Here is a 24,224-nt window from a genome sequence, read left to right as displayed (position 1 = left end):
GTGATGACCGATGTGCAGCACCGCGGGTTGTTAACGACCCTCGGTGACAGTGGTGCATGCATGCTCTATTTGGACCGTGTCCAAGAGCTAAAAATTCAAACTAAAAAAAGATGTTGAATCGGCGCTCCTTGATTACTGGAAAACCCAATTAAACTGTAATAGCTGCTCACCAATTTGGGGCGGGCTACCCCAATAGGTCTGAATATATAAAAAAAAAAGGAGCAAAGGAGGGAGCGCTATGAGAGAATAATAGTTAAATTTATTAAAACAATGTTCCAAATGCCATATAGCTCATGATTGATATAAAAAATACATTTATTTAATAAAATAAACAAGACTTTGCAGCTGCAAAAAAACACCTGAATTGATAAAATTGTTATAGATTATCACTTTTGAGAACCAGTATTGCGGCCGTGCGTCCACGGACTGTAAATTGTTATAAGTGAGAGAATGATAATAAGTACTTCTTATAGAAGCATTGCTGTTATAATGGGTATAAGTCTCTAATTTCTTTTAGCATGTACAAGTCCCGCTGTATGAATTGGAGACGGCTCGGTTTGTCCGAGTAGCCAGCGTCTCATTGATTAGGTCATGACCGTTAACACTGGACTGCTCATACGTACTGATCAGACGGGAGCCGACTTCTCTTGTTAGATGATATCTGGTGAAGAGAAGGCTTTCGGTATTGAAGGCTGTACTGAGCCGGGTATGCAGCGGCTCAATGCACTCTGTGTACAGATCCTTTAACCGCTTGTTGATTCTGTCCGTGAATTGCGGTAATGAATAATGCACCCGACTGGAGAGTAATAGGTGAATAAGCAGCAAGATTAAATCCTTAATGAGTACCTTAACGCGTTTCTCGGCCTCTAGCACTGACCCTTTCTTCAGAAGGAAGTGAATAAGCCCATAGTGGCTGAGCAGAGTATTTATATCGTATTGATTAAAAGATCGGGGTCAGCTGTGATATTCAATCAGTTTTAAACACAAGTCTCTACTATTTTCTATCAAACAGGTATAGTATAGAAATAAAACATTAACATCTGAAATGCATAAAAAGGAAGGTAATCATAAAAAAATATATATATTCAGCGTCAACCATATATTTTATTTAATTTGGTTGAAAAAATCAAATATATCTTTCTAGAAACACATAAATGGTTAATTATCTAATGATTCCAAAAAGGTGAACATTTTCAGTGGGCTCAAAGAAAACACACAAGTGTTGTCATCTATTGTAATATTCAGAACATAGATATATTCAATAGGTTAAATCTACTGTTCTAAGAACACCATATTTATTGTGCAAACAGCAAAAAATATATTAGAAGGTCTACTATATGTATACGTATATAAATATATACATATATCTCTCTCTCTCCAATAAAAAGTGATATTTTAATTAAGGCCAAACATTAAACCGTTAATATATTACCACTGGTAATGTTTAATTCTTCCTTCTTTATGTTGAGGGGAGAGGCTATATATATATATATATATATATATACACGAATCAAAGGTTGTTTGCACTCTCCATATCACATACACTTGCTGGGGTGTCACTCTAAGTTCATTGAGTCAAGGGTAAAAGTCTCTCCTCCATGAATGTATAGAAATCTTGAAAAGAGTGCACTCACCAGACGAATCACATGACCAATCAGGGTTTAATGTGGCATAGACATGATAATCACACCGACGTTTCGGTCCTTACTGGACCTTTTTCAAGGTTCAAATGATACACACATAGTTCACCCATTTATAGCCACAGTAATAATTATAGTGTAACATATAAAACCCGGAATACCCATGTATAACATCACATGATAAAAAATAGACAGGTATATAGTATATAGAGAACCCCTACCTATTACCCCGTGTTCACGTCTCCAAATCCATTCCATCCAATACATAATTTTATCTAACATACCCAGCCGCGCTGCCGTCCGCCGCCACTGGTGACACGCACGCCGGCGGAAGCGGAAGTATCAGTTCGGCATCAGTGGAACGCAAACACGTGTAAAGTCACGTGGTTTGCTTATCCAGTCATCACGGAGATATAAGATCTACGGGGCAGCTAAACAGACAAACAGGGACGTATCACACATTTTTTGTTAATATTCAGTATTCAAGAGTGAATATGTGCAGTGTGTCAGTATCTCACCCAACGACCTCAAGATAAAATATATTGGAGGCGATTGGGTGAAACAGTGGCACACTACACACACCAACAAATGGCATTTCTCATATATCTTCCTGATCTTCAAACTTTCATATCTTAAGGTAACCAAAATAATATGACATATTTGAGATATTCACACATTATTTGCACATTATTTAATTCTATTGTATCATTTAAACCTTCAGGACATAATGTATTAAGTTTAAATATCCAAAATGCTTCACGTTTACAGAGGAGATTGTAACGGTCTCCTCCTCTTTTAGTAGAGTTAATTTTCTCAATAGCCATGACAGTCACATCCTCAATTATTCCCTGTGTACATCTAGATATATGTTGAGAAAGACTATGTGACAATATACCTTTTAAAATATTTCTTCTATGTTCAAGAAAGTGGGTATTGACCGTTCTAATCGTCCTACCTACATACTGTAGTCCACATCTGCATTGGACTACATAAATTACATATTGTGACTGACAGTTTAGAAATTCAGATATTTCAGAAGTCTCTTTGGTAACATGTGAAACCAGCTCTTTATTGTTTATAGGCACATGTTTACATGTCATGCATTTATTTCTACCACATTTAAAAAAGCCCCTCGGTTTGGGAGGCAACCAATTTAGTTTATTCTGAACAGATTCATCTGTATTCGTCGTGACGTGTGGAGTAAACATACTGGGAGCTAACCTATGTTTAATTGTCATTGCTTTTCTAAAAGTAACGTTACCTTGTTGAGGGAGTATGGAATTCAAATATTTGTCATTACGTAAAAGAGACCAATTTTTAGATATTATATTTTTAATCTCCTTTGAAGAAGAATTAAATTGTGTAATAAAAGTAGGGGGTCGTTCAACCATATTTCTCTATCGTCCTAGTGGATGCTGGGGTTCCTGAAAGGACCATGGGGAATAGCGGCTCCGCAGGAGACAGGGCACAAAAGTAAAGCTTTCCGATCAGGTGGTGTGCACTGGCTCCTCCCCCTATGACCCTCCTCCAAGCCAGTTAGATTTTTGTGCCCGGCCGAGAAGGGTGCAATCTAGGTGGCTCTCCTAAAGAGCTGCTTAGAGAAAGTTTAGCTTAGGTTTTTTATTTTACAGTGAGTCCTGCTGGCAACAGGATCACTGCAACGAGGGACTTAGGGGAGAAGAAGTGAACTCACCTGCGTGCAGGATGGATTGGCTTCTTGGCTACTGGACATCAGCTCCAGAGGGACGATCACAGGTACAGCCTGGATGGTCACCGGAGCCTCGCCGCCGGCCCCCTTGCAGATGCTGAAACATGAAGAGGTCCAGAATCGGCGGCAGAAGACTCCTCAGTCTTCTAAAGGTAGCGCACAGCACTGCAGCTGTGCGCCATTTTCCTCTCAGCACACTTCACACGGCAGTCACTGAGGGTGCAGGGCGCTGGGAGGGGAGCGCCCTGGGAGGCAAATGAAAACCTATTTGGCTAAAAAATACCTCACATATAGCCTCCGGGGCTATATGGAGATATTTAACCCCTGCCAGAATACACTAAAGAGCGAGACGAGCCCGCCGGAAAAGGGGCGGGGCCTATCTCCTCAGCACACAGCGCCATTTTCCTTACACAGCTCCGCTGGTCAGGATGGCTCCCAGGTCTCTCCCCTGCACTGCACTACAGAAACAGGGTAAAACAAGAGAGGGGGGGCAAAATAGTGGCAAAAATTATATTATAAAAGCAGCTATACAGGGAGCACTTATTATAAGGCTATCCCTGTCATATATAGCGCTTTTGGTGTGTGCTGGCAAACTCTCCCTCTGTCTCCCCAAAGGGCTAGTGGGGTCCTGTCTTCGTTAAGAGCATTCCCTGTGTGTCTGCTGTGTGTCGGTACGTGTGTGTCGACATGTATGAGGACGATATTGGTGTGGAGGCGGAGCAATTGCCAAATATGGGGATGTCACCTCCTAGGGGGTCGACACCAGAATGGATGCCTTTATTTATGGAATTACGGGATAGTGTCAACACGCTAAAGCAGTCGTTTGTCGACATGAGACGGCCGGACAACCAGTTAGTGCCTGTCCAGGCGCCTCAAACACCGTCAGGGGCTGTAAAACGCCCTTTGCCTCAGTCGGTCGACACAGACCCAGACACAGGCACTGATTCCAGTGGCGACGGTGACGAATCAACCGTATTTTCCAGTAGGGCCACACGTTATATGATTTTGGCAATGAAGGAGGCGTTACATTTAGCTGATACTACTGGTACCACTAAACAGGGTATTATGTGGGGTGTGAAAAAACTACCTATAGTTTTTCCTGAATCAGAAGAACTAAATGATGTATGTGATGAAGCGTGGGTTGCCCCCGATAAAAAGATGCTAATTTCAAAGAAGTTATTAGCTTTATACCCTTTCCCGTCAGAGGTTAGGGCGCGCTGGAAAACACCTCCTAGGGTGGATAAGGCGCTCACACGCTTATCTAAACAAGTGGCGTTACCCTCTCCTGAGACGGCCGCACTTAAAGATCCAACAGATAGGAGGATGGAAAATATCCAAAAAAGTATATACACACATACAGGTGTTATACTACGACCAGCTATAGCGTCAGCCTGGATGTGCAGTGCTGGAGTAGTTTGGTCAGAGTCCCTGATTGAAAATATTGATACCCTGGATAGGGACAATGTTTTACTGTCTTTAGAGCAAATAAAGGATGCATTTCTTTATATGCGTGATGCACAGAGGGATATCTGCACACTGGCATCACGGGTAAGTGCTATGTCCATTTCGGCCAGAAGAAGTTTATGGACGCGACAGTGGTCAGGCGATGCGGACTCAAAACGGCATATGGAAGTTTTGCCGTATAAAGGGGAGGAGTTATTTGGAGTCGGTCTATCAGATTTGGTGGCCACGGCTACAGCCGGGAAATCCACCTTTTTACCTCAAGCTACTCCCCAACAGAAAAAGACACCGACTTTTCAACCGCAGTCCTTTCGTTCCTTTAAAAACAAGAGAGCAAAGGGATATTCATATCTGCCACGAGGCAGAGGAAGGGGGAAGAGACACCAACAGGCAGCTCCTTCCCAGGAACAGAAGCCCTCCCCCGCTTCTACAAAAGCCTCAGCATGACGCTGGGGCTTCTCAAGCGGACTCGGGGGCGGTGGGCGGTCGTCTCAAGCATTTCAGCGCGCAGTGGGCTCACTCGCAGATAGATTCCTGGATCCTGCAGATAATATCTCAGGGGTACAGGTTGGAACTAGAGACAGATCCGCCTCGCCGTTTCCTGAAGTCTGCTTTACCAACGTCCCCCTCCGAAAGGGAGACGGTTTTGGAAGCCATTCACAAGCTGTACTCTCAGCAGGTGATAGTCAAGGTACCTCTTCTACAACAGGGAAAGGGGTATTATTCCACTCTATTTGTGGTACCGAAGCCGGACGGCTCGGTAAGACCTATTCTAAATCTGAAGTCCTTGAACCTGTACATAAAGAAGTTCAAGTTCAAAATGGAGTCACTCAGAGCAGTGATAGCGAACCTGGAAGAAGGGGACTTTATGGTGTCCTTGGACATCAAGGATGCGTACCTCCACGTTCCAATTTACCCCTCACACCAGGGGTACCTCAGGTTCGTTGTACAAAACTGTCACTATCAGTTTCAGACGCTGCCGTTCGGATTGTCCACGGCACCTCGGGTCTTTACAAAGGTAATGGCCGAGATGATGATTCTTCTTCGAAGAAAAGGCGTATTAATTATCCCATACTTGGACGATCTCCTAATAAGGGCAAGGTCCAGAGAACAGCTAGAGAGGGGATTAGCACTGTCTCAAGAAGTGCTAAAACAACACGGCTGGATTCTGAATATTCCAAAATCCCAGTTAATGCCGACAACTCGTCTGCTGTTCCTAGGGATGATTCTGGACACGGTTCAGAAAAAGGTTTTTCTCCCGGAGGAAAAAGCCAAGGAGTTGTCCGAGCTTGTCAGGAACCTCCTAAAACCAGGAAAGGTGTCTGTACATCAATGCACAAGAGTCCTGGGAAAAATGGTGGCTTCTTACGAAGCAATTCCATTCGGCAGATTCCATGCACGAATTTTCCAGAGGGATCTGTTAGACAAATGGTCAGGGTCGCATCTTCAGATGCACCAGCCGATAACCCTGTCTCCAAGGACAAGGGTATCTCTTCTGTGGTGGTTGCAGAGTGCTCATCTATTGGAGGGCCGCAGATTCGGCATACAGGATTGGATCCTGGTGACCACGGACGCCAGCCTGAGAGGCTGGGGAGCAGTCACACAAGGAAGAAACTTCCAGGGAGTGTGGACGAGCCTGGAAACGTCTCTTCACATAAACATTCTGGAACTAAGAGCAATCTACAATGCTCTAAGCCAGGCAGAACCTCTGCTTCAAGGAAAACCGGTGTTGATCCAGTCGGACAACATCACGGCAGTCGCCCATGTGAACAGACAGGGCGGCACAAGAAGCAGGAGTGCAATGGCAGAAGCTGCAAGGATTCTTCGCTGGGCAGAGAATCATGTGATAGCACTGTCAGCAGTGTTCATCCCGGGAGTGGACAACTGGGAAGCAGACTTCCTCAGCAGACACGACCTTCACCCGGGAGAGTGGGGACTTCATCCGGAAGTCTTCCACATGCTGGTAACCCGTTGGGAAAGACCAATGGTGGACATGATGGCGTCTCGCCTCAACAAAAAACTGGACAGGTATTGCGCCAGGTCAAGAGATCCGCAGGCAATAGCTGTGGACGCGCTGGTAACGCCTTGGGTGTACCAGTCGGTGTATGTGTTTCCTCCTCTGCCTCTCATACCAAAAGTATTGAGAATTATACGGCAAAGAGGCGTAAGAACGATACTAGTGGTTCCGGATTGGCCAAGAAGGACTTGGTACCCGGAACTTCAAGAGATGATCACGGAAGATCCGTGGCCTCTACCTCTAAGGAGGGACTTGCTTCAGCAGGGTCCCTGTCTGTTTCAAGACTTACCGCGGCTGCGTTTGACGGCATGGCGGTTGAACGCCGGATCCTAAAGGAAAAAGGCATGCCGGAAGAAGTCATTCCTACTTTGATTAAAGCAAGGAAGGAAGTAACCGTGCAACACTATCACCGCATTTGGCGAAGATATGTTGCGTGGTGCGAGGATCGGAGTGCTCCGACGGAGGAATTTCAACTGGGTCGATTCCTACATTTCCTGCAATCAGGATTGTCTATGGGTCTCAAATTGGGATCTATTAAGGCACAGGTTCTCAAACTCGGTCCTCAGGACCCCACACGGTGCATGTTTTGCAGGTCTCCTCACAGAATCGCAAGTGAAATACTTAGCTCCACCTGTGGACCTTTTAAAATGGGTCAGTGAGTAATTAATACACCTGTGCACTTGCTGGGTTACCTGCAAAACATGCACTGTGTGGGGTCCTGAGGACCGAGTTTGAGAACCCCTGTATTAAGGTTCAAATTTCGGCCCTGTCGATTTTCTTTCAAAAAGAATTGGCTTCAGTTCCTGAAGTCCAGACTTTTGTTAAGGGAGTGCTGCATATACAGCCTCCTGTGGTGCCTCCAGTGGCACCGTGGGATCTCAATGTGGTTTTGGAATTTCTAAAATCTCATTGGTTTGAACCACTAAAAAAGGTGGATTTAATATATCTCACATGGAAAGTGACCATGTTACTAGCCCTGGCTTCGGCCAGGAGAGTGTCAGAACTGGCAGCTTTATCTTACAAAAGCCCATATCTGATTTTCCATTCGGACAGGGCAGAACTGCGGACTCGTCCGCATTTTCTCCCTAAGGTGGTGTCAGCATTTCATCTGAACCAGCCTATTGTAGTGCCTGCGGCTACAAGTGACTTGGAGGACTCCAAGTTACTGGACGTTGTCAGAGCATTAAAAATATATATTGCAAGGACAGCTGGAGTCAGAAAATCTGACTCGTTGTTTATATTGTATGCACCCAACAAGATGGGTGCTCCTGCGTCTAAGCAGACGATTGCTCGTTGGATCTGTAGCACAATCCAACTTGCACATTCTGTGGCAGGCCTGCCACAGCCTAAATCTGTAAAGGCCCACTCCACAAGGAAGGTGGGCTCATCTTGGGCGGCTGCCCGAGGGGTCTCGGCATTACAACTTTGCCGAGCAGCTACGTGGTCAGGGGAGAACACGTTTGTAAAATTTTACAAATTTGATACTCTGGCTAAGGAGGACCTGGAGTTCTCTCATTCGGTGCTGCAGAGTCATCCGCACTCTCCCGCCCGTTTGGGAGCTTTGGTATAATCCCCATGGTCCTTTCAGGAACCCCAGCATCCACTAGGACGATAGAGAAAATAAGAATTTACTTACCGATAATTCTATTTCTCGGAGTCCGTAGTGGATGCTGGGCGCCCATCCCAAGTGCGGATTATCTGCAATAATGGTACATAGTTATTGTTAACTAATTCGGGTTATTGTTAAGAAGCCATCTTTCAGAGGCTCCTCTGTTATCATACTGTTAACTGGTTTTGATCACAAGTTGTACGGTGTGATTGGTGTGGCTGGTATGAGTCTTACCCGGGATTCAAAATTCCTCCCTTATTGTGTACGCTCGTCCGGGCACAGTACCTAACTGGCTTGGAGGAGGGTCATAGGGGGAGGAGCCAGTGCACACCACCTGATCGGAAAGCTTTACTTTTGTGCCCTGTCTCCTGCGGAGCCGCTATTCCCCATGGTCCTTTCAGGAACCCCAGCATCCACTACGGACTCCGAGAAATAGAATTATCGGTAAGTAAATTCTTATTTTTTAGAGAGAGGTCTTTTTCTTATTCTTATATATAATGGAATTTCTTGAAATAGCAGAGGCTTCTTTCAAAGCTTTATCCAAAAGGGGAGGCGGATAACCTTGTTTTACAAAGAATGTATATAGAGTTTTACTTTGTGACAAAAAAGCAGTTTCAGTGGAACAGTTCCTCCTAAGTCGGAGGAACTGCCCTTTGGGGATGTTATCTTTCCAAGGGCGAAAATGACTACTATCATAACGTAAATAATTATGACAATCAACCTATTTAGTGTATGTAGTGGAATTTATTTGACCATTTTTAACAGTAAGTGAGATATCAAGAAAATTAATCTGACTAGTGCTAAAAGAATGTGTGAATTTCAAACCAAACGTGTTATAATTAAGTGTTCTCATAAATTCTGGTATCAAGTGACTATCCCCATCCCAAATAATAAAGATATCGTCGATGTAACGGCCATAAAGGACCAGGTTCCCCCCAAATGCGCCACCCCAAATGTGCCTCTCTTCAAAGAGGCCCATATAGAGGTTCGCGTAACTGGGGGCAAACCTGGTCCCCATGGCCGTCCCACATACCTGAAGAAAATATTGTGAATTAAAAGTGAAATAATTATGTTCAAGAATGAATCTGATTGAGAGAAGTAGAAAGTCTCTCAAATCAGAATCCATTTCATTGTCTTCTTTAAGAAAATGATTGATTGCCATTAAACCAAATTCGTGTGGAATATTACTGTAAAGCGACTCAACGTCGCAAGTAAGAAAGATATAGGAATCTTTCCAAGTAATGGATTCTATAAGAAAATGTGTGGAATCTTAAATATGAAGGGAGAGCTGTCACATAGCTCTGTAAATGTGCATCTACATATGCAGAAAGATTAGCAGTTAATGAACCAATACCCGATATAATGGGCCTCCCTGGTGGAGACCTCAAACTCTTGTGCACTTTAGGCATATGATAGTATACTGGGATGATAGGATAATCAATTTTCAAAAATGTATATACTTCATCTGATATTGTGCCTTGATTTAAGGCCAAATCCAGTAATGAATTTAACTTATCTTTGAAAGAGAAGGTGGGATTGTGTGGCAACCTGCTATAAAAAAGAGAGTTATTGAGTTGACGATTGGCTTCAGCCAGATAATCTGTAGTATTTTGTATAACTAAGCCACCGCCTTTATCGGCCTGCTTGATAATAATATTTTTATCTTTAGTTAAATCTTTTAAGGCTTTTCTTTCAGCTTTGGTCAGATTGTCCCTAAATCCCATCCTCTCAGTTTTTGTGCACAAGTCCTTGAAGTCGTTTAAAGTGGTAGTGTAAAAACTTTCTACAAATGGTCCTCTATGTTGAAGAGGGTAAAAATCTGAAGGTTTTTTGAAAATCTTTTTTATATTAGAAGAACTTGAAATATCATATAACTTCAACTTATTCTCCTCACTCTCATTTTCCACATATAAACTTTCTAATATATCTAAAGCCAGTGTATCATTCTTGTCTAGTACTATTGGCAATGCATCAATATTTTGTTTCTGTAAAGATTTAATACAAAAATATCTCTTTCTGTAAAGATTTAATACAAAAATATCTCTTTCTGTAAAGATTTGTCCAAGAGCTGCCTGCACAGCCCGGCCGCAGTGTGACGTCACTGAGTGATATGGTCGTCATATCGCTAAGTGTGTATGGCCAACCGTACACACTTAGTGCGACGTCGTCTAGTGTGTATGCACCTTAACAGGAACAGTATTTGTGTAAGCTGTGGTGTGTGAGGTAGTTTTGTTTTTATTTTTTTATTTTGCTGTATTTTTTTTGTTTTGTTTTTATAAATAGTGAGGAGGGGTGGATGATTGTATGTGACTGCTTTCCTGAGATAAAATCATGAGCATCTTACAAGCTATACATATATAGTATGAAATTTACTGTATATGTATATAGAAGTTGACCAGAAACTAGTAAATTTAATTGCATATAGATTTATTCCTAATGTTTCCTAAATGTGGCTGTGCATTCCATCCATCAGTAATATTGATCTTGCATGATGTAGCCACGGTCTCTCTCTTTTTATCAACATGGTTGTTCCCAACAAGTGATCTCACTTTTCTCGTTGAATGATCCTACTGCTCTTCTGCCCAATCAGCACCATCACCTATATAACATTCTAGTTAGTGGGACTGGTGGCAATGGAGAGCCACTAAAGTGCTCTTATTTCCTCCACTCTGTGAAAAGAAAGATAAAATGTATTTCGCTGACGTCCTAAGTGGATGCTGGGACTCCGTAAGGACCATGGGGAATAGCGGCTCCGCAGGAGACTGGGCACAACTAAAGAAAGCTTTAGGACTACCTGGTGTGCACTGGCTCCTCCCACTATGACCCTCCTCCAGACCTCAGTTAGAATCTTGTGCCCGGCTGAGCTGGATGCACACTAGGGGCTCTCCTGAGCTCCTAGAAAGAAAGTATATTTAGGTTTTTTATTTTACAGTGAGATCTGCTGGCAACAGACTCACTGCAGCGAGGGACTAAGGGGAGAAGAAGCGAACCTACCTAACAGGTGGTAGTTTGGGCTTCTTAGGCTACTGGACACCATTAGCTCCAGAGGGATCGACCGCAGGACCCGACCTTGGAGTTCGTTCCCGGAGCCGCGCCGCCGGCCTCCTTACAGAGCCAGAAGCAAGAAGTGTTCCGGAAAATCGGCGGCAGAAGACTTATGTCTTCAACAAGGTAGCGCACAGCACTGCAGCTGTGCGCCATTGCTCCTCATGCACACCTCACACTCCGGTCACTGATGAGTGCAGGGCGCTGGGGGGGGCGCCCTGAGGGCAATATAAGACACCTTGGCTGGCAAATCATCACAATATATAGTCCCAGGGCTATATATGTGATAAATTACCCCTGCCAGAATCAATAAAAAAGCGGGAGAAAAGTCAGCCGAAAAAGGGGCGGGGCTTCTCCCTCAGCACACTGGCGCCATTTTTTCTTCACAGTGCAGCTGGAAGACAGCTCCCCAGGCTCTCCCCTGTAGTTTTCAGGCTCAAAGGGTTAAAAAGAGAGGGGGGGCACTAAATTTAGGCGCAATATATGTATACAAGCAGCTATTGGGGGAAAAATCACTCAGTTATAGTGTTAATCCCTGCATTATATAGCGCTCTGGTGTGTGCTGGCATACTCTCTCTCTGTCTCCCCAAAGGACTTTGTGGGGTCCTGTCCTCAGTCAGAGCATTCCCTGTGTGTGTGCGGTGTGTCGGTATGGCTGTGTCGACATGTTGGATGAGGAAGGTTACGTGGAGGCGGAGCAGAGGCCGATAAATGGGATGTCTCCCCCTGTGGGGCCGACACCAGAGTGGACGGATAGGTGGAAGGTATTAACTGACAATGTCAACTCCTTACATAAAAGGCTAGATGACGTAGCAGCTGTGGGACAGCCAGCTTCTCAGCCCGCGCCTGCCCAGGCGACTCAAAGGCCATCAGGGGCTCAAAAAACGCCCGTTGCCTCAGATGGCAGACACAGATGTCGACACGGAGTCTGACTCCAGTGTCGACGAGGTTGAGATATATACACAATCCACTAGGAACATCCGTTACATGATCTCGGCAATGAAAAATGTGTTACACATTTCTGACATGAACCCAAGTACCACATAAAAGGGGTATTATTTTTGGGGAGAAAAAGCAGCCAGTGTTTTGTTCCCCCATCAGATGAGTGAATGAAGTGTGTAAAGAAGCGTGGGTTCCCCCGATAAGAAACTGGTAATTTCTAAAAAGTTACTGATGGCGTACCCTTTCCCGCCAGAGGATAGGTCACGTTGGGAGATATCCCCTAGGGTGGGTAAGGCACTCACACGTTTGTCAAAAAAGGTGGCACTGCCGTCTTAGGATACGGCCACCTTGAAGGAGCCTGCTGATAAAAAGCAGGAGGCTATCCTGAAGTCTGTATATACACACTCAGGTTCTATACTGAGACCTGCAATTGCCTCAGCATAAATAGTGCTGCTGCAGCGTGGTCTGATACCCTGTCAGATAATATTAATACCCTAGACAGGGATAATATTTTGCTAACATAGAACAGATTAAAGACGTAGTCTTATATATGAAGGATGCACAGAGGGATATTTGCCGGCTGGCATCCAGAATTAATGCAATGTCCATTCTGCCAGGAGGGTATTAGAAACCCGGCAGTGGACAGGTGATGCTGCCTTTAAAAGGCACATGGAGATTCTGCCTTATAAGGGTGAGGAATTGTTTGGGGATAGTCTCTGGGACCTCGTATCCACAGCAACAGCTGGGAAGAAAAAATTTTACCTCAGGTTTCCTCACAGCCTAAGAACGCACCGTATTATCAGGTACAGTCCTTTCGGCTTCAGAAAAGCAAGCGGGTCAAAGGCGCTTCCTTTCTGCACAGAGACAAGGGAAGAAGGAAAAAGCTGCACCAGACAGCCAGTTCCCAGGATCAAAAATCTTCCCCCGCTTCCTCTGACTCCACCGCATGACGCTGGGGCTCCTTAGGTGGAGACAGGTGCGGTGGGGGCGCGTCTCGGGAACTTCAGGGACCAGTGGGCTTGCCCACAGGTGGATCCCTAGGTTCTGCAAGTAGTATCACAGGGATACAGGCTGGAGTTCGAGGCGACTCCCCCTCGCCGTTACCTCACATCAGCCTTGCCTGCTGCCCTCGGAGAAAGGTAGTACTGGCGGCAATTCACAAGCTGTACTTCCAGCAGGTGAAATCAAGGTACCCTTCCTTCAACAGGGCCGGGGTTACTATTCCAAAATGTTGTGGTACCGAAACCAGACGGTTCGGTGAGACCCATTCTAAAATTGAAATCCTTGAACACTTATATACGAAGGTTCAAGTTCAAAATGGAATAGCTCAGGGCGATTATTGCAAGCCTGGAGAATTTCATGGTATCACTGGACATCAAGGATGCTTACCTGCATGTCCCTATTTACCCTCTTCACCAGGAGTACCTCAAAATTGTGGTACAGGATTGTCATTACCAATTCCAGACGTTGCCGTTGGTCTGTCCCCGGCACCGAGGTATTTACCAAGGTAATGGCCGAAATAATTATCCCGTACTTGGACGATCTCCTTATAAAGGCGAGGTCCAGGGAGCAGTTGTTCGTCGGAGTAGCACTATCTCGGAAAGTGCTACAACAGCACGGCTGGTTTCTGAATATTCCAAAGTCGCAGCTGGTTCCTACGACGCGTCTGCTGTTCCTGGGTATGGTTCTGGACACACAACAGGATAAAAAGGGTTTCTCCCGGAGGAGAAGTCCAAGGAGTTGTCGTCTCTAGACAGAGACCTCCTAATACAAATACAGGTGTCGGTGCATCAATGCACGCGAGCCCTGGGAAAGATGGTAGCTTCTTACGAAGAAATTCCATTCGCCAGGTCCCATGCAAGGATCTTCCAGTGGGATCTGTGGGACAAGTGGTCCGGGTCGCATCTTCGGATGCATCGGCGGATAACCCTGTCTCCAAGGGCCAGGGTGTCGCGGTTGTGGTGGCTGCAGAGTGCTCTTCTTCTAGGGGGCCGCAGATTCGGCATACAGGACTGGGTCCTGGTGACCACGGATGCCAGCCTTCGAGGCTGGGGGGCAGTCACACAGGGAAGAAACTTCCAAGGCTATGGAAAAGTCAGGAGACTTCCCTACACATAAATATTCTGGAACTAAGGGCCATTTACAATGCCCTAAGTCAGGCTAGACCCCTGCTTCAACACCGGCCGGTGCTGATCCAGTCAGACAACATCACGGCGGTCGCTCATGTAAACCGACAGGGCGGCACAAGAAGCAGGATGGCGATGGCAGAAGCCACAAGGATTCTCCGATGGGCGGAGAATCATGTGTTAGCACTGTCAGCAGTGTTCATTCCCGGAGTGGACAACTGAGAAGCAGACTTTCTCAGAAGACACGACCTCCACCCGGGAGAGTGGGGACAGAAGTCTTCCAAATGATTGTACACCGTTGGGAAAGGCCACAGGTGGACATAATGGCGTCCCGCCTCAACAAACAGCTACAAAGATATTGCGCCAGGTCAAGGGACCCTCAGGCAATAGCTGTGGACGCTCTGGTAACACCGTGGGTGTACCAGTCGGTATATGTGTTCCCTTCTCTGCCTCTCTTACCCAGGGTAATGAGAATAATAAGAAGGAGAGGAGTAAGAACTATACTCATTGTTCCGGGTTGGCCTAGAAGAGCTTGGTACCCAGAACTCCAAGAAATGATCTCAGAGGACCCATGGCCTCTGCCGCTCAGACAGGACCTGCTGCAGCAGGGGGGTTTGTCTGTTCCAAGACGTACCGCGGCTGCGTTTGATGGCCTGGCGGTTGAACGCCGGATCCTGAAGGAAAAGGGCATTCCGGAGGAAGTTATCCCTACGCTATTTAAAGCTAGGACAGAAGTGAACGCAAACCATTATCACCGCATATGGCGGAAATATGTTGCGTGCTGTGAGGCCAGGAAGGCCCCAAAGGAGAAATTTCAGCTAGGTCGATTTCTGCACTTCCTACAGTCAGAAGGTGACTATGGGCCTAAAATTGGGTTCCATTAAGGTCCAGATTTCGGCTCTATCGATTTTCTTCCAAAATAGAACTGGCTTCACTGCCTGAAGTTCAGACTTTTGTTAAGGGAGTGCTGCATAGTCAGCCCCCGTTTGTGCCTCAAGTGGCACCGTGGAATCTCAACGTGGTGTTGGATTTCCTGAAGTCGCATTGGGTTGAGCCACTTAAATCCGTGGAGCTACAATACCTTACGTGGAAAGTGGTCATGCTGTTGGCCTTGGCGTCGGCCAGGCGTGTATCAGAATTGGCGGCTTTGTCATACAAAAGCCTTTATCTGTATTTTATATGGATAAGGCGGAATTGAGGACTCGTTCCCAATTCCTTCCTAAGGTGGTATCAGTTTTTCATGTGAACCAACCTATTGTGGTGCCTGCGGCTACTTGGGACTTGGAGGATTCCAAGTTACTGGACGTAGTCAGGGCCCTGAAAAGTATTATGTTTCCAGGACGGCTGGAGTCAGGAAAACTGACTCGCTATTTATCCTGTATGCACCCAACAAGCTGGGTGCTCCTGCTTCTAAGCAGACTATTGCTCGCTGGATCTGTAGCACGATTCAACTTGCACATGCTGCGGCTGGACTGCCGCACCCTATATCTGTGAAAGCCCATTCCACGAGGAAAGTGGGCTCTTCTTGGGCAGCTGCCCGAGGGGTCTCGGCTTTACAACTTTGCCGAGCTGTTACTTGGTCGGGTTCAAACATTTTTGCAAGAGTCTACAAGTTTGATACCCTGGCTGAGGAGGACCTTGAGTTTGCTCATTCGGTGCTGCAGAGTCATCCGCACTCTCCCGCCCGTTTGGGAGCTTTGGTATAATCCCCATGGTCCTTACGGAGTCCCAGCATCCACTAGGACGTTAGAGAAAATAAGATTTTACTCACCGGTAAATCTATTTCTCGTAGTCCGTAGTGGATGCTGGGCGCCCATCCCAAGTGCGGATTGTCTGCAATACTTGTATATAGTTATTGCCTAACTAAAGGGTTACTGTTGAGCCATCTGTTGAGAGGCTCAGTTATATTTCATACTGTTAACTGGGTATAGTTATCACGAGTTATACGGTGTGATTGGTGTGGCTGGTACGAGTCTTACCCGGGATTCAAAATCCTTCCTTATTGTGTCAGCTCTTCCGGGCACTGTATCCTAACTGAGGTCTGGAGGAGGGTCATAGAGGGAGGAGCCAGTGCACACCAGGTAGTCCTAAAGCTTTCTTTAGTTGTGCCCAGTCTCCTGCGGAGCTGCTATTCCCCATGGTCCTTACGGAGTCCCAGCATCCACTACGGACTACGAGAAATAGATTTACCGGTGAGTAAAATCTTATTTTTTCCAGACCATGTTTATTAGAGGCTTTAGCTTAGCAGACGTCATGTCACCACACTTACAGGTGTAAAATGCCAATACTTTATATTTATTTATTTGGGGGGGTTGTAGCAGATTCCTAGACCAGACATCCATGCTTCCTGCTCCGCTATATGTGCCTCTTCTTGTTACCTCAATGTGGATTAAGTAACATTGGCAAATAATGGGCAAAATATGTAATCTTTTAAAAATCATTAAATACTAAAAAAAATGTCTCTATCATCCATAGGGGACGCTGGAGTTCAGTACCATGGGGTATAGATGGGGTGATCAGGCGAGCCGGCACTTTAAAATTTTCAATGTGTGTGACTGGCTCCTCCCACTCTATACCCCTCCCAAGTCCAGTTTTAGAAAGGTGCCGCGAGAGCTGCTCACTTCCTCTGGAGCTCCAGAGATTTATTTAATTTTTTTTTTTTTATTCAGAACTTTTGCAACTTCTACAACAGTCTGGCAGTTTGCCCCTGCCAGGCTGCTATGAGGGAGATCTCGAAGGGGGGGTGGGGGGGTTGTCTTGCATCCAGCAGTTTACTGTTGATATGAAGCCCCTCACAGCCCGCTGCCACCGGCAGTATGGCTGAAGAATGGAAGCTGGGTATGTATAGTCCGGGGGGCGTTAGCGGGGCTTCCTGGGTCAGCTGGAGGCTACACAGCAGCAGAGGACAAACGGCATTGCCACGTGCTCTACTTCTCCTCCGCAGCGGCTCCCATTAAAAGCACTGAAGAGCTGTGGCAGCAGTCTTCTAGAAGGGCAGTGTAAAAGCACCTAATAGTGTACAAGCGCCTGCAGCCCTACTCCTACAGCTCTGGGTCACTATATGTAGTCATGGGCAAAGTGATTCACTGAACGGAGTTGAGACACATGACTCCGTTCAGTGGAGTGTCTCCAGTCAGTGTCTCGGCACGAGTCATGACTTATTTGGATTGGGATGTATTGCAGAGACAGTGCACATGATTCAGTGAGTTGCCAGAGAGACTCTGTGCTGGCAGACCAGTGCTGGTGACTCATGGAGGGAGTAACTCAGTCCTCTGGGAATTGGGTCAGCTAGTTACTCAGCTGCAGGGATTGTTCAGTGCATCTGGGGGAGGCAGCTGCTTATGAACTGATTATTAATAATATATTAACATAGATTCAGTGTTATGTTGATATATTATTAATAACCAATTATTGCATACTAGTTACTGAATATGCACATTACTTCTGCATAGACTCCAACTGTATCTTTTTAGCAGGTGCAGTACCTTATTTTTATGGTCTGTACCGATTTTTGGCTCTCCAAACTTCCATTGAACGTATAGGAAAAGGGCGTGGCCATGTCCCCTTTACCCGTGGTCACGCCCCCTTTCCTAATTTGTACCGATTTTTATGTGTAAAATGTTGGAGGGTATGCTTCTGGCTGAGGAGAGAAAGCTTAACAGCCATAAAACACATATCATTCAGTCACAATCACATTGAGCAGGAACAGTGAGCACTGAGCTGCGAGCACTGTACCGCAGGGGCTCCACCTCCTGCAGGCTAATGCTGCATGAATCAGATCCATACACTGAGTCACTGAGTCTACACAGTGCACAACTGTCTCGACTCACAGGCAGACTCAGGAATCAGGATGAATGAATCAGGCACAGCAGCACAGCACTCACTAGGGGAGATTCAAATGTTTGAAAAGTCGGTTGGGTGTCTGTTTTTTCCTGTCTATTGGATAGGGGAAAAACAGACCCCCCCCCAACTGACTTTTCAAACATTTGAATCTCCCCCACTGACTGATAAGTTGTGACTGCTCCCTCCTCCCTCACACTGGGTGTCACCTGGTATTGCCGCTGGCCAATCACGACGACACACTGAGTTTCCTCCCTCTGGCTGAGAGAGGCTACTGCTGCAGCTCTCTCGACTCGCTAAACTGTGAGTGTCTCGAATCATTCATACTTCCTGATGATTCGATTCACTGAGTTGAGACAGAGAGTCCATAACCATCTCTACCTATATGCGGCTGTCTGCCTCCTCTCTCCTAAAAGCGGGTGCGCCAGGTCTCAACAACACGCCGCTACTAAGAGCCGCTCCTCCTACAGGGGAAGTTATTAAAGGATGGCTTGTAAAACAGCCGCCATGGCGCTGACATAGGCGTCCACCATGAGCGAGTTTATCCCTCCTGATGACTGTGCTGCAGGATGGCGCCATCTACCCCTGATCACTCCCGCGCTACGGGCGGGGGTGTTACAGCGCTCTGTGCCTGAGGCAGAAGGGGGAAGCAGAGGACTCGGAGTGTCTGTGCTCTAAGGGTTCCCTTTACACGGCTGATTTCAGCGCAGCAGCGCACAGGGAGGCATACTAACCGACACTACTTTAAAACAGCGCTGCACAGCTTGGCTCGCGTTGGGGGCTGAAAGCATTTTTATATTAAGGCACAATGCGGGTGGGGGCGGAGCTAAGCTCCGTAGAAACACTATAACAAGGTATTGGTGACACTGGCCCAATTATTAATAAGCTCATATGTGAAGCTAAGGAGGTGTATGTCTGGTCCCAAATTGGATGGGAGACCTTAGTATCTGTTTCAAATCTAGCCACACCTCAGGCAGGGTGTGCGCCACCAGGCGACACATGCACTTGAGACATTGATAGCTGACATATCTATGGATATTTGTCCTGTTACAGGTATGTTAAGTAAGTATCCTGCCCAGATGATAGGCTTTGGCCCTAACTGTGTGGAGTTTGTATGTTCTCCCCATACTGTATGCACTTTTACACATATCTTTGTTTGACCTGGTGTTTCAGTGTCATCTACGGGCCTGGTAGTTTAGTGATTGTCCTGGTTTTACACCTCCACCGGTGTAACTATGTAATTTGAATCCAACATCAAGGATCTGGTTTCCTGTCCAGATATAGACAAGATCATTTACAACTGTAATAAATATACACACACACACACCATATTATACATGAATATATATCCCAGAATATATAGAAATGCCCGTTTGCTTGACGCAGCCCCCAGCTCGGGAGCGAATGGCACCATGGGTCAGTATTCATCAATCATTTATATATATATATATATATATATATATATATATATATATATAAAATCTCCGGCTGGGTCCACAGGATAACATTGGGATATGCCGGAAATGGCACCAAATAGTCACAAGCTTTCTGGCCTCCCAGGATGCATCAGGCTCCTCCATATAATCCCGCCCACCGACTCAGTCAAATCAGTTTTTTGTTTGGTGCGGCAGGAGCCGGACCATGGTCACAGCTTTTGTTATTTCATTTTTATAGTCTTACTATGTTTTGAGTGATCTTTCCTAACAGCGTCTTAAACGCATGCTGAAAAGAGTCGCTCCAACAACTCCCCACCGGGTCGCAACAACGCTTACCCACGGGTATTAGTGCTGTCTCGACGGGCGTCTGTGTCGGATGTTCTAGCAGGTCCAGCAGACGTTACCAGGCTGTGGCCGGAGCATGGGGAGAAGGTTAGGCATCGATTCCACTTACTAGAGGAATTCGGACACAGCCGCACTGTATTGGAGGAGACTACCAAACATTGGCTGATGCGCCGCCACTCTTAAGTGCAACAGCGCTATGCTGCAGGGGATCATAGGTGCCACGACTAGGCTGAGGCCGCAATCCTTGTAGTTTGTCAGCAGGGGGAGTCAGACGCTCTCCTGGTCGCCTCTCCCCCTAGTTCATGACCAGTTTCCGTGCGTCTCCCGTCCATGAACTGGTGACCTCACTTCCGTCTCAGACGCTACCACGAGGGTACTCGGTCGCAGCTTAGACGTTGTGATTGTGTACACTAGAGTTGCTGCCGAGACCGGGTCGCAGACAGGAGCGTCTGCATACACTCATCGTTCACTGAGCGTCTGGGTCCGTTATTGAGCGTATGTGTGTCTCATCAGTTACCGGAGCGGCAGTGTACACCAGTAGCGTCTTAATCCACTCAGCTTCTGTCGGGCGTATTGATTGATTCTGGAAGTGGGGTGAGTCTCCCTGTATCCCACTCTAACTGAGTAAGGGTTATACAGTACTAAAATTCTTTCTACTTGTTAGTATGAATAGTTAATTTTGGTACACAATGCATATGAGACCTGTACAGTACTGTTGTTTTCTGCATAACATGTCTGAGAAAACTTGTGATAATAGCTGTTTAAAAACAGAAGTGCAGTAATTATAATCCTACATACTAGAAAAGTATTCTGTGGTTGATTATATTCTCATATGACAATGTCTAATAATTAACATGTGACTGACTGCTAGTGTGATTGCTGACTTTTATATATGTTTGTCAAGCATAGTTTCTGATACTCAATTCAGGTGCTCGGATTGTGGTCAGATTGATATCACTTCTATATCTATATAGGTGATTTTCAGTCACCGAGAGTGTAGTATTTGTAAAAAAACAAACAAAAAAAAACGGATTATTTACCATGTCTGACGAGGATACTTTATCAGGGACACCCTTAACATGCTTATCTGATAAAAGGATTTTGCATGGAATAGCCCAGTATCTTACTTATGAGGGGCAACGCCCTGCAAGAAGGGGTGTGGTCGCACAGACCTTGTCTACAATAGCTAATAGATCTTACTTGCCTACCTGACCCTCTCCATGAGGGAGAAAATGCTCTGTTCCTGGACTTTCCTGGTAATGTATGATTGCCATCACCTGTGGTGAACTAGTTAATTGATAAGAAAGGTGTTTCACCACAGGTGATGGCAATCCTACATTACCAGGAAAGTCCAGGAACAGAGTATTTTCTCCCTCATGGAGAGGGTCAGGTAGGCAAGTATGTAATAGATTAGCACCTGCAGTTCCACCCCCGGGAATAGGTTACACTACTAACCCATACATGCAGCTCCCTCCTTATGGTTTGATGCCAACAGCTTCTGCAAGTTGCCAGGCTGTTAATACCAGGGTAGATACATCCATGTTACAGACTACACAAGATGATACAACAGATGAGGATACAGTGTATTCAAATACCCCATATGACGACCAGTCGGAGGGCTTCAGCACAGAGGATATAGCTGAGCTCATCAATGCCATGAAAGCTATTATGTGTCTGGAGGAACCAGCCAAGGCAGTGTCAAAATCTAAGGCACCTAAATTTAAGTTTAAGACTGAGTTTCCGGAGTCATAGGATCTGACGGAAATTATGGAAGGACCGTGGGCTACTCCTAATAAAAAGTATAAGATTCCGAAGAAATGGTATTCTTATTATCCTTTTTCAGCTGGGGACTGTTCAAAAACGGAGGTTCCTCCTAAGGTAGATGCACATGTTGTACGACTTGTGCGTACGTCTGCTTTACCATTACCGTCTACCTCACTGGATGATGTCACAGATAGAAGAGTAGATGGTTTCTTGAAAAATATTTTTTCTCTCTCAGGGGCTGTGGTAAGGCCAGCTATGACTTCAGCCTGGATGGCGAAAGCAGTGGTAGAATGGGCGGAGGAATTAGAGAGTGGCCTCGCCATACCTACCAGGGAGCAGGATTCTCGGCTAGGTATATAAAACAAGCTGAGCAATATTTGGAAGAAGCAGCAATTGCTATGGGTACGATTGCTTCTAAAGCATCAGCCTTAACGGTAGCCGCTCGTAGAGCAGTCTGGCTACGTACTTGGAAAGCGGATGAAGAATCCAAGAAAGCTCTTGAAGCGTTGCCTTTCACTGGGAATATTCTGTTCGGAAAGCAATTGACATATCCTGGAGTCGGAAGCTGAATCCAAGAAAGTTAAGTTTCCGGCTAGCTATGCCCCTAAATCGAGGGGAGCAAAATTTTGGCTGTTTCGATGGCAAGGTAGATCTAAAGGAAAGGTTGAGACTAACCAACCCCAGTACAATAAATCAGCTAGGGGCAAGAAGCAGTGGGCCAGTAGACGGCCAGCTTCCAAACCAGAGCAGAAGCCATCAGTTTGAGGGTACGGGCCTCCGGCAGGAGGATTCCAGGGTTGGGGGCCGACTCCTTCACTTTGTACACATTTGGCGCCAGTCGACGACAAATACTTGGGTGTAGAAGGTGGACTCTCTCGGTTATGGTTTCCCTTTCAGGAAGTAGCCTCCTCAAAGGTTCTTTTGCACCAGCCCGTCTCGTATAGAGTCGAAGGCCAGGGCTTTGCAAGAAGCAGTTCAGAAATTGCTTCAGTCTGGGGTAATTATCCCGGTACCCCTGACGCAAAGGGGACGGGGGTTTTACTCAAACCTGTTTTTGATCCAGAAGCCAAATGGATCTTTCCGACCAATTCTCAACCTCAAAGGGTTAAACGAATACATTTGGGTTCCAGAGTTTCACATGGAGACTTTGCGCTCCATAGTATTGGCCATGGAACCAGGAGATTACATGGTATCTCTGGATGTACAGGATGCTTACCTGCGTGTGTTCATAGCACGGTCACATCAGTGTTACTTCAGTTTTGCCATCCTCCAGCACCATTATCAGTTCCAGGCTTTGCCCTTTGGGCTAGCAACAGCCCCCAGGGTATTTAACAAGAGTATGGTGGTTATGGTAGTTTATCTCCGCAAGCAGAGAATAATAATTTTTCCATACCTAGACGATCTGTTAATCCTGGCTCAATCCCAGGAGTTACTCTTGAGCCATCTCCAACAGACAATAGCTGGTCTACAAAGACACGGATGGCTCATAAATTGGGAGAAGTCGTCCTTGAATCCATCACAACGGATGGTTCACGTGGGGGCTATATTGGATTCAAGTCTACAAAGGATTATCTTACCGGAGAAGAAGATCTCCAAGGTACAGATAATGACTCAGGAATTGTTGCACAGTCAGACAGTTTCAGTCCATGCAGCGCATTGCATAATCCACCATGTCGAATGTTGACACCATCAGACCCATCAGTCGCATTGACTGATGGGTCTGATGGTGTCAACATTCGACATGGTGGAATATGCGCAATTCCACTCCAGACCCTTACAGCACCTCATTCTAACCAGATGGGATTGTAGACATCAGACAATAAAGAGACAGATGATAAAGCTTCCAGTAAGCGTAAAAAGGTCACTAGCTTGGTGGCTACAGACGGACCATCTAGACAAGACTGGCAAGTACTGACTACGGATGCCAGTCTTCAAGGCTGGGGAGCAGTGTTCAAAAATGTTTGGTTCCAGGGAAAATGGACCACGAAGGAAAGTTGCCTGCCAATAAATTTGTTGGAAATAAGGGCCATATATATGGCTCTAGTTCAGGCAAAGGACATTCTGCGGGGAAGACCAGTCCAGATCCGTTCAGACAATGAAACAGCAGTAGCGTACCTCAACCATCAGGGAGGAACTCACAGCAAAGGACTGATGGAAGAAGTAACTCGCATACTAAGGTGGGCAGAACTTCATCTTCCGGCATTGTCCGCAGTGTTTGTACCGGGAGTGCTAAACTGGTAAGTGGATTTTCTCAGTCGACACACCATTCAGGAGATCGAATGGGCATTACA

At 45.9% G+C, this 24,224-nt stretch overlaps 1 protein-coding gene across 1 annotated transcript in view; it reads left to right on the top strand.

Moving 5' to 3' along the window:
- The window catches only part of HDGFL2 (HDGF like 2), a 269,345-nt gene that overhangs the window by 227,207 nt on the left and 17,914 nt on the right, over positions 1–24,224 (top strand). The window lies entirely within an intron of this gene.

The sequence above is a fragment of the Pseudophryne corroboree genome, chromosome 1 (assembly GCF_028390025.1).
Source record: "Pseudophryne corroboree isolate aPseCor3 chromosome 1, aPseCor3.hap2, whole genome shotgun sequence".
NCBI lineage: Eukaryota > Metazoa > Chordata > Amphibia > Anura > Myobatrachidae > Pseudophryne > Pseudophryne corroboree.
This window is presented reverse-complemented; position numbering and strand designations above follow the sequence as displayed.